Consider the following 10321-nt stretch of genomic DNA (forward strand, 5'->3'; position numbering starts at 1 on the left):
GAATAACAGGGTGTAGGGGCTGTCCCCTCCATTCTTGAGTTGGTTAGGGGTGATTCCTCCCTCATATGATAGTAACCCACTCTGTAAAACTTAATCCAATCTATATGTTGAAAAATTAGTATAAGGACATTTTGGTTATGTGATTTTATGGGCACTTATATATATTGATGTAATTTTGTTCTTTATGTTGAATTATGTTTATAGTCTAATTTTCATGTATATAGGATATGTATAATAGAAGATATAAAGAGATTAGGGTTTCACTTAAGTGAGGGGCATATTTATAATTTTGATCAAATCTCTTAAATAAATAGGTTGGGCACAACTCTATTTTGGAGTTCTTTCTTCTCCACTCTCTCTCCATATCTCCATTTCTCTTTTTCCTTACTTTTTTTTATGGTATCAAAGCAATAGATCACATCTGGGAAGACTCATTGTCAATCGATTTCATAAGATTTACATAAAAGTATATTTTTCAGTTTTTTGGGCTACTTGATGGTAAAAATCTGAATATTTTTTATTTTTTTCTTTGTCATAAATTTAGGGTTAATGGTTCTACGATTCCTAGAGTTTTTGTTGAGAGAATTTGTTTTCACTCTTTCTGCGTGGAGTTTTTGTTGAGAGAATTTGTTTTCACTCTTTCTAAGTTGGCTTAATTGAATAGATGGTAATTAACCTGCTCTTTTCCAATGTGTGGATTCGCCGAGCTTGCCGCCCTTTTGTTGCGCCTGCTCAAAAACCCCTGATCTTGTAAAAAGGTGGTTTTTCACGTCCTTTTCAAAAGTGATGAGATCAGGTTTTAGATCTATAGGAATCATTACTTCTACGAGATGAAGTGATTCCGTTGTCCTACCTTCCTTAGCTAAGGCATCCACCATAGCATTGAATTCTTGAAAGCCTTTGATCAATTATGGTTTAGGACCTCTGGCTCCACCTTTCCAACATCTCTATAGGTAGTGGCTTATCGGCAAATCCACACGAAAACAAATCTTGATGTTTTAAACTGCCCAAAAGGGTTTTTTTATGTTGATATTGCAATGTGTGCCGAACTCCCAACTTACATGTGCTGATGTCATCTTCATTTTATGTTGATGTCAGCCCTATTTGATGATCTTTTGAGCTTTTTGATGTGGAATTTGACATTTAAGATGGAATTTTGGTGTTTTGACCCCTACACGTCACACTAACTTCCCTAACCATAATTCCGTATGGTGGGGTCCACATTGGCTGATCATAGGGGTGGCTTCGAACCGAGCTGGGTTAGTAACGGGTTGAGTGAGTCGGGACTGGGAGCGGTAGCGGGGGAGGGGGGAATTCTTCCTCTCCTTGTCATCGTTGAACCTAGGGGAGACATCGAGTCGAGTCGAGCCCAAACCTGCTTATATTCGAGTCGAGCTTGATTTAAATATTTCGAGTCGAGCTTCGAGCCGAGCCTCGTCTCGAGCCTAAAATTGTTATCGAGCTCGAGACCAATGAATTTGAGTCGAGCTCGAGCCTCAACATACATTTAAATTTTTTCAAAAAATATATATCGAATAAAATGTATATAAAATTAAGCATACATTTTACATAAAATTGAGCATGACCTCTACATAAAATTGGGCATAACTTATATATATAATACGTGTATAAGATTAGGCATAACCTCTACTTAAAATTGAGCATAATCTATATATATAATAATTGTATAAAATTCGGCATGACCTCTACTTAAAATTGGGCATAATCAATATACATAATGCCTGCATAAACACTCCATAAATACTCCATGAAATTGTTTATATACTCCATAAAATAGTCTAAACACTCCATACATTGCATAACATTATAAATAAAATCCATACAATAATCAAACACAAAAAAATTAAATGAAATATCACTATCAATTTACAATCACCCAAATAAAAACTATAAATCCTTTAAATAAAATCCTATTACTATTAGAGACTTACTAGAAAATTACAAGAAATATTTTAAATTTTTCTTAGGAAAGTTAAATGGACCTTTTATTGCCTTTCTAAGGAAATAAATAAAAATTAATAATTAATCTAATATTTTATTATACTTATCGATAAATTTTTAATCACATAAAATGGCAAACACAAAATTGCTATGAAAATTGCCTCATGCTTAAAGTATGATATCATCAACTGTCAAATACTTATTCAAAACTTTTCTATAAGGTTTTCTAATCCATCTGGGCAAGAAAATCTTACTTAGAAAATTATATGATTTTTTAAAAATAATTTATAATTAAAAAAATATTTTGAAAAAAATGAGGCACTAATGGTCCCTATATTTCTACTAAAATGTCTTTTCAACATTTATTGAAAAAACCGCTAATAATCTCTAGAAACATATTTCTATTAAAATATCTTTTCAATTTCTTTAAGAGCCAAGAGGAAGGGACAAAGAGTTTTTTTTCCTTGTTTATGATCTCGCACGTAGGGGTGGCATTGAATAAATTATATATAAATTATGCATACATTTAAAAAAATATAATGATAGGGGAGGTTCAGGATTGAATTTCAATAATGGATTAAAATGCACCAATATTAATCTTTTTTACTCCAATTGTTGTCTAGCATGTTTTGTAATTTTTGAATCTGGCCATAATTTATTATGGCCTCCTTAATGCTTCTAGATGAAAATTTATATTCTAGGAAAAACTAAAAATATTTTTCCTATGATACATATTCCCAAAAAAACCTTTAAATAAAATCTTATTACAATTAGTGACTTATTAGAAAATTACAAGAAATATTTTAAAATTTTTTGAGGAAAATTAAATTGACCTTTTATTGTCTCTTCTAAGGAAATAAATAAAAATTAATAATCAATCTAATATATTATTATACTTATCGATTAATTTTTAATCAAATAAAATATCAAACACGAAATTGCAATGAAAATTACTTCATGCTAAAAGTATTACAGCATCAACTGTTAAATACTTATTCAAAAAATTTCTATATAGTTTTCTACCCCATCTTGGTACGAAAATTTTACTTAGAAAATTATATATTTTTAATAAAAAATTTTAGTTAGAAAAATGTTTAAAAAAACATGAGACACTAATAGTTTATAGAAGCTTATTTCTATAAAATTTATTTTTAATTTTTTCGAGAGGAAAAAGTTTTTTTTTTTTTAACTTTATGATCTTGCACGTGCGAGATCACTTGGCGCAGGGGAGGGGGAGATTATTTCTCCCCTGAACTAGGTTCTGGGTTTTCGTTGAGACAACGTGGAGGGAAGGGGGGTACGACGTCGGGGAGGACATGTCGTCGAGAATGACGGCTGCGACAGAAGCGGCGACAACGAAAACAGAGGCGACAACGAGGAGAGGAAGCAATCGAACCGACAACCACAGAGGTGGCCGGAGAGCAGCTAAGACGACGGTAGAGACGGGCGATGAACAGCTGCAACGGCGGTAGAGGCGGCGACAACAGCCGACAGGAGGGGCTTGACGGTGACGAGGGGAGGAAAAAATTTTCCCCCTCGCTCTCGATCCCGCTCCTCCACTCCCGATCCCGATACCGATTCGACTCGTCTTCAACCCGCTCGTGACCGGACGAACCAAACCTGGCTTCGGTCGAGCTCGGCTCATTAAGGTAAATGAGTCGATTTCGGTGCTCAAGCTCGGCTCGAGCTCGATAGACACCGAATCGAACCGAGTCGGTACAGAGCTGAACTCGAGCCGACTTGGTTCGAAGCCATCCCTAACTGAACCCCTCCTTTCTGTTGTTGTCGCCACCTCTATCATTGTCGACCGCCTATGTGGCCGTCAGTTCGATTTCTTCTTCGCCTCTGTTTCCATCGTTGTCGCTTCCATCGCAGTCGTCATCCTCGTCGGCGCCATAACCCCTTTCCCTCTGCGTCATCTCGACGAAAAACCAGAACCCGCTTAAGTTCAGGGGAGAAATAATTTCACCCCCCACCCCCCCCCCCCCCCCCCCCCCCCTGTGTAGACGATTTTAAACGTGCAATTTCGCACGAGTAAGATCATAAAGTGAAAAAAAAAACTTTTTCCTTAAACTCTCCTTCCTCATATAATTTTCTAAGTAAGATTTTCCTACCAAGATGGGCTAGAAAACTGTATAGAAAATTTTTGAATAAGTATTTAACAGTTGATGCTGTAATACTTTTAGCATGAGGTAATTTTCTTTGCAATTTTTTTTTACATGTTATTTGATTAAAAATTTATCGATAAGTATAATAATATATTATATTTATTATTAATTTTTATTTATTTCCCTAGAAGAGGCAATAAGAGGTCCATTTAACTTTCCTAAGAAAATTTTAAAATATTTCTTGTAATTTTCTAATAGGTCACTAATAGTAATAGGATTTTATTTAAAAGGTTTTTTGGGGGATATGTATCATAGGAAAAATATTTCTAGTTTTTCCCAGAATATAAATTTTCAACTAGGAGCACTAAGGAGGCCATAGTAAATTTATGGCAAGATTCAAAAATTACAAAATGAGCTAGACAACATTTGAAGTAAAAAAAAAAAATATTGGTACGTTTTAATCCATTATTGAAATCACATCCTGAACCTTCCCTATCATTCTTTTTTTTTTAAATGTATGCATAATTTTATATATAATTTATTTGGCAAATATTTTGTATAGAGTATTAAATGTAGGTTAAGCTTGAACTCGACTTGAGCTCAAGCTCGAACTCAGTTGAAATTATTAGGCTCGAGTTCGATTACAAGTTTAGGTTCGAGGCTAGGGTCGACTCAAGCTCGAGATCGAAATATTTAAATCAAGCTTGGCTTGAACAAGGTTTGGACTCAGCTGGATGCGACGTCACCCTTATGCCCAATTTTAAGTAGAGGTCATTCCCAATTTTATGTAAAATATATGCATAATTTTATATATAATTTATTTGACATGTATTTTTTGAAAACTTTTAAATGTATGTTGGAGCACAAACTCGAGACATGTATTTTTTGAAATTTTTTTAATGAATGTTGAGTATCGAGCCCAGCTCGAACTTGTTAAAATTATGACGCTCGAGCTCGATAACAATTTTAGGCTCGAGCCTAGGCTCAGCTCGAGCTCGAGTTCGAAATATTTAAATCAAGCTCGACTTGAACATAGGAAGGTTCGGGTTTGGCTCGACTTGATGCCACCCTTAGCTGATCATATAAAATTTTTGGAAGACATTTGATCTGATTGGTTCTTATATATACACATTGTGGTTGATTCTAGTGAGGTATATATACCATCTAAAGAAACTTCTAGTCGTAATGGGAAGGATATGATATACCATTACATATGAAAAATTGAATAGTGATAATTATCTCAATTGGGTCAAATATGTTTGGATGTATTTAAAAGGCAAAAAAGAAGCCAATGTTTATTAGGAATAACCCTCCTATCCCCCCTGATGATGATTGGGAAGCAAAGACAACCAAATTATGACTTGGATTGTTAACAACATAGACTATTATATTTGGAATTAGGTTATGAATTTTGAGACTGTCAAAGCTTTGTGGTTATCTCTAGAAACTTTATATACTCAAGAGAGCAATCTTTCTTGGGTTTGTGTTATATATATACTTCTTTTGCTTGAAAAGAGGCAACAAGACAGTGATAGGTTACTACAATTCATTTTTGGGTATTTGGCAAGAAATCAATGTTTATCAACCATTTACTGTGGATGAACAGGAACTCAGGAAACACCAAAATCGGCTCCTAGTGGCAAAATTCCTTAATAGTTTGGGTACTGAATTTGATAGAATAAAGGCACATGTCCTCACCTCTGATGAAGTACATGATCTCTCTACTACCTTTAAGAGGTGTTGGATTTAGGATCCCATGATAAGGTCCTCGAGTAGAGGGTAAAACAGAGGAGAGGAAGAAGAAGAGAGAAAGAGAGGAACAACTAGAGAGAGATGGAGCTCAAGAGAGCTTGGGAGAAGAGAGGAAAGCTAGGGACAAATTTGAAAGAAGATGGGAAACTTGATGATCTACCCCTTACCTTGAACTTCTATTTATAGTTTATGAAGGAAGGTTACAATGCCCTTAGAGCTACTAACTTTCAAAAGGAAAAGACACAAAGCAAACATACATCATCTTACATAAATACACCATCCTAATGAGAAGAGTACTTAATTACACTTTGTGCCACCTCCTTGACGTGGACAAGGTTATTACCTTGATGCCACTTGACGTGGACAAGGTTATTACCTTGATGCCACTTGAGGTGTCTTCCAACACTCCTCATCATGCAGGTGGGGAGAAAACATAGCAGATACCCAGCTTGCCACATATAGTGGATAAGATCTTGAATGTGAATGGTTTTGTATGAATGTCTGCCACCTGCCCTTGTGATGAAATATGACTAAAAAATAAGATACCAACTTGAAATTTCTCTCGTATAAAATGACGATCTACCTCAATGTGTTTTGTCCTCTCAAGGAAGACAATATTTGAGGTGATATAAACGACATCCTAGTTGTCACAATATAAATCCATAGAAGCTCCTTGATAGAATCTCAATTTAGTAAGAAGGGATCTGATCCATACAAATTCACTAATTGTGTGAGCCATAACTCTATATTCTATTGTTGCACTGGACCTTGCAACCACATTCTACTTTTTGTTTTTCCATATAACCAGGTTACTTCTAATTATGGTACAATACCCTGAAGTGGACTTCTTATCATTAGGTGATCCAACCCAATCTGCATCTGAAAAACCTTCTATGTTGTAGTGGCCATGACTCTTATCGAATAACCCTTTTACCGGAGCTCCTTGTAAATATCTTAGTATCATTTCTAATTACATTAGCATCCATAGGAGTATATGCAAATCAACTTTCCATCATCTCTGCATCCTCTAGTAGATCCAAGACATATTTTCTCTTAAATAATATAATCATACACTTTGATTGGAATACCTCAATTCCTATAAAATATTTTAGAAGTTCAAGATCTTTTGTTTTAAATTCTTAACATATTTTTTTTTACTTCTTTTATGTTGTCCGCATCACTACCAATTAAGATGATATCATCCACATAAATTGTTAGTAATACTTCTCCCTTTAATGTATTCTTGATAAAGATAAAATGATTTGCTAAGCACCGATTGAATCCAAACCGTAACATTGTTTAGCTAAATTTGTCAAATCAAGCTTGAGGAGACTGTTTAAGCCTATATAGAGACTTTCTCAATTTGCATACAGACTCCCCCTCAACCACAAAACCAAGTGGTTGATGCATATATATATCTCCTCTTTTATGTCCCTATTCAAAAAAGCATTTTTGACATCCAATTGAAATACTGACCAAGATGAATTAGCAACTAGAGATAATAAGATGCATATCGAGTTTAATTTAGCCACTGGGAAAAAAATTTCTTCATAATCCACTCCATAACACTAAGTGTATCCCTTGGCAACGAGTCAAGCTTTGAGGTGAGCAACATAACCATCTAGATTGTGTTTGATGGTAAAAACCCATTTATAGTCCACAAGTTTCTTGCCGGGAGGAAGAGGAACAAGGGCCCAAGTTTGCTTTTAATATAAGGCATGCATTTTTTCTTCCATGACAACCTTCCATGACAACCTTCCATCCTGGATGTTTCAGAGCCTCCTAATAGGATTGTGGAATAGAGAAGGAAGAAATAGATGCAAGCAACTAACAACATGAAGAAGACAACGGATGGTGAGAAATAAAGTTTGAAATAGGATGGAAAATGGAGGGCCTGGTGCAAGTCCGAGGCTCCTTTCGTAAAGTTATGACCCGTGTATCAAATTGTGGGTCAAATACAATATGGGAAGATGGACTTACATCAGAGGGATCCGCAAACTTCACGAGTGAGGTGTTGGTCGAGTCTTCACGGGGCTAAAGTAGATCTGCATCAAGTGCCACAACTGGCTTCAGAGATGGCTGAACTAATGAAAGACCTAGGAGTGCACCTTTTGAGGAATAAAAAGGTGTCCTAAAAAATGTTACATCCGTAGAGACAAATAACTTCTGAAGAGAGGGATCGTAACAGACATAAAATTTTTGGGTATGAGAGTAACCCAAAAAGATACTAAACTAATTTCAGCTCAAGTTTACTCTTTTGAGGAGATGTGATACGAACAAAGCATGTGCACCCAATTTTTTTCAAAGGAACGGAGAAGGAATCTTCATTTAGAAATAATAATGAGTATGGGGATTTATGGCTAAAGACTGAAGAAGGTAGCCTATTAATAAGGTAGCACACTAGAAGAATGGCATGAGGCCAGTAAAAGTAGGGTACCTTCATAGAGTAGAGTAGGCCACGGGCTACCCCCAGGAGATGTCAGTTTTTTTCTTTCATCTACACTATTTTGTTGAAGATGTTTGATGAATAATGCCAATATTGTGACAAAAAGGATTGGAATTCACTAGATAGGTGCTATTTGGTAGTATCTAATTGAAGTACTTGATTTTTTTTCCAAACTGAGTGGCCACCATAACATGAAAGAATTTAAATATAGAAAAAAAATTTAAACCATTATTTAAACAAAAATATCCATGCGACTCAAGTAAAGTCATCAACAAAAGTGACAAAATATTTGACTTGAGATATGTTCAAGACACTTAAGGGTCCCCATACATCTGAATGCATGGACATAGTTGATCAATCAGTCATCAAGAGATGATTGCTCATGCTTTATAGCACATTCTACCCAATTACTGATTGATCGATCTTGCTTTATATTTTAGGCCATTGCACATTCTGGTTGATCATTGCCAGACAATGATCGAGCTTGCCAAAACCAAATTACTATTTATAGCTTAAGAACATGATTAATTTTAGGCCTAAGTGATTCTAATATGATTGAAAGATATGTATGCATTGATACATACTATAAATGCAACTTGTCCTACAACTCCAAAATTTCAATTTATACTTCAAGTTTGAAGAATTGCAGCTACTCTCTTACATAGATAGAGTTCTTGAGATTTGCTAGACTGCTTAACTCTAATTTTCAGTTCTTCGCTTCTTTTCTTGTGGGTGCTTCTTCAAGACGACTTGACACATTTGTGAAGCTCGGGATCTTGAGATGATTATGACAATTTTTTTTGCATAGACCTTGATTTTTGTATCTCTTGAAGGAAATACACCCAAAATGCTAAATTTTCAATTGTGAGATTAATTAAGTTTTCTTGTCGTCAAAATTTGGATCAGAATCAACTCTCGACCAACACACTTATTTATCTCAAACTTACAAGACCAGACATATCTTACTCTATTAGTGTTATCAATAAATTTATACATCAACCAAGATAACCTCATTGGTTGGCCTTAGAATAGAATCCTTCAAAGGCACACTGATATAGAAGGATTTTTAAATACAAATTGGGTTGGTTCACTATATGATAAAAAGTCTACTTCCGATTATTGCACTATAATAAGAGGTTACTTAGTCACTTGGAGAAGAAAAACTAAAGTGTAGTAACTAGATCCAGTGATGAGGCAAAATATTGTGTAGACCAATAATATTGGTGGAACAACTAGGGGTGGGCATCGATCGGATTTCACAGGGAACAACCCTGACCCCAATCCCAACCCGAACCCCAACCTGAACACGTGCTGAGCAACTCTCGTGCCTCTTAGTATATTCCATTTGCCAGACACTCTCAAGTCTTAAGACGACAAAATCAAATCCTCCTGCAGAAAATGTGTGGAATAAAGATGTACACGCCCTCGCCAGAAACGTCAACGTGTTTCCGGTCCCACAATGAAGACAAATAGCCGTGCGAGGATTTTGGCCAAGGAAGATGAAAGACGCCAACTTGCACCCTTAATTTATTAAAAAATAATATTATTTTGTTAAAGAGGCGAGTGCGGTAGATTTTTTTAATCTTTTTTAATTTAATTAACTCATTATTTAAATAATTACTGAAAACCCTCCCGCGCGAGTGCTTGTTGGTTCGAGTTGGACAGTCGCGATTGCAACCTAGACGTGGTAGGATATCTATTTGACACGTCAACTTCATTGGCCCCCACTTTCTCCCTTGACCTTGCCTTTCTGCCTAAGGGAATTCCAACAGATTCTGACAACCCTAATCTCTCTACTCTCCTCTAAAACCCCTCCTAAACCAACGAACTCTAACAAACAATTTCTTCGCCTTTCCTCTCCTGAGACCCGCCAATATAAGACTCTCCCTTCCTCTTCCATCCGGCTGGGCCCTGCCTAACCTCTCATTAACTACCCTTTGACGGAATTGTGAAGACTACTTAAATTTCACCTACTCTGGTTCAATCTCAACCTCTTTGCCTCATTATTACCTAAGTGACATAAGTGAAATAAGTGAAAGTGCCCAAAAATTGG

This window comes from Aristolochia californica, unplaced genomic scaffold (assembly GCF_029961685.1).
Source record: "Aristolochia californica isolate CCGP_79_NKW_82.1479 unplaced genomic scaffold, dmAriCali1.0.hap1 SCAF_1, whole genome shotgun sequence".
Taxonomy (NCBI): domain Eukaryota; kingdom Viridiplantae; phylum Streptophyta; class Magnoliopsida; order Piperales; family Aristolochiaceae; genus Aristolochia; species Aristolochia californica.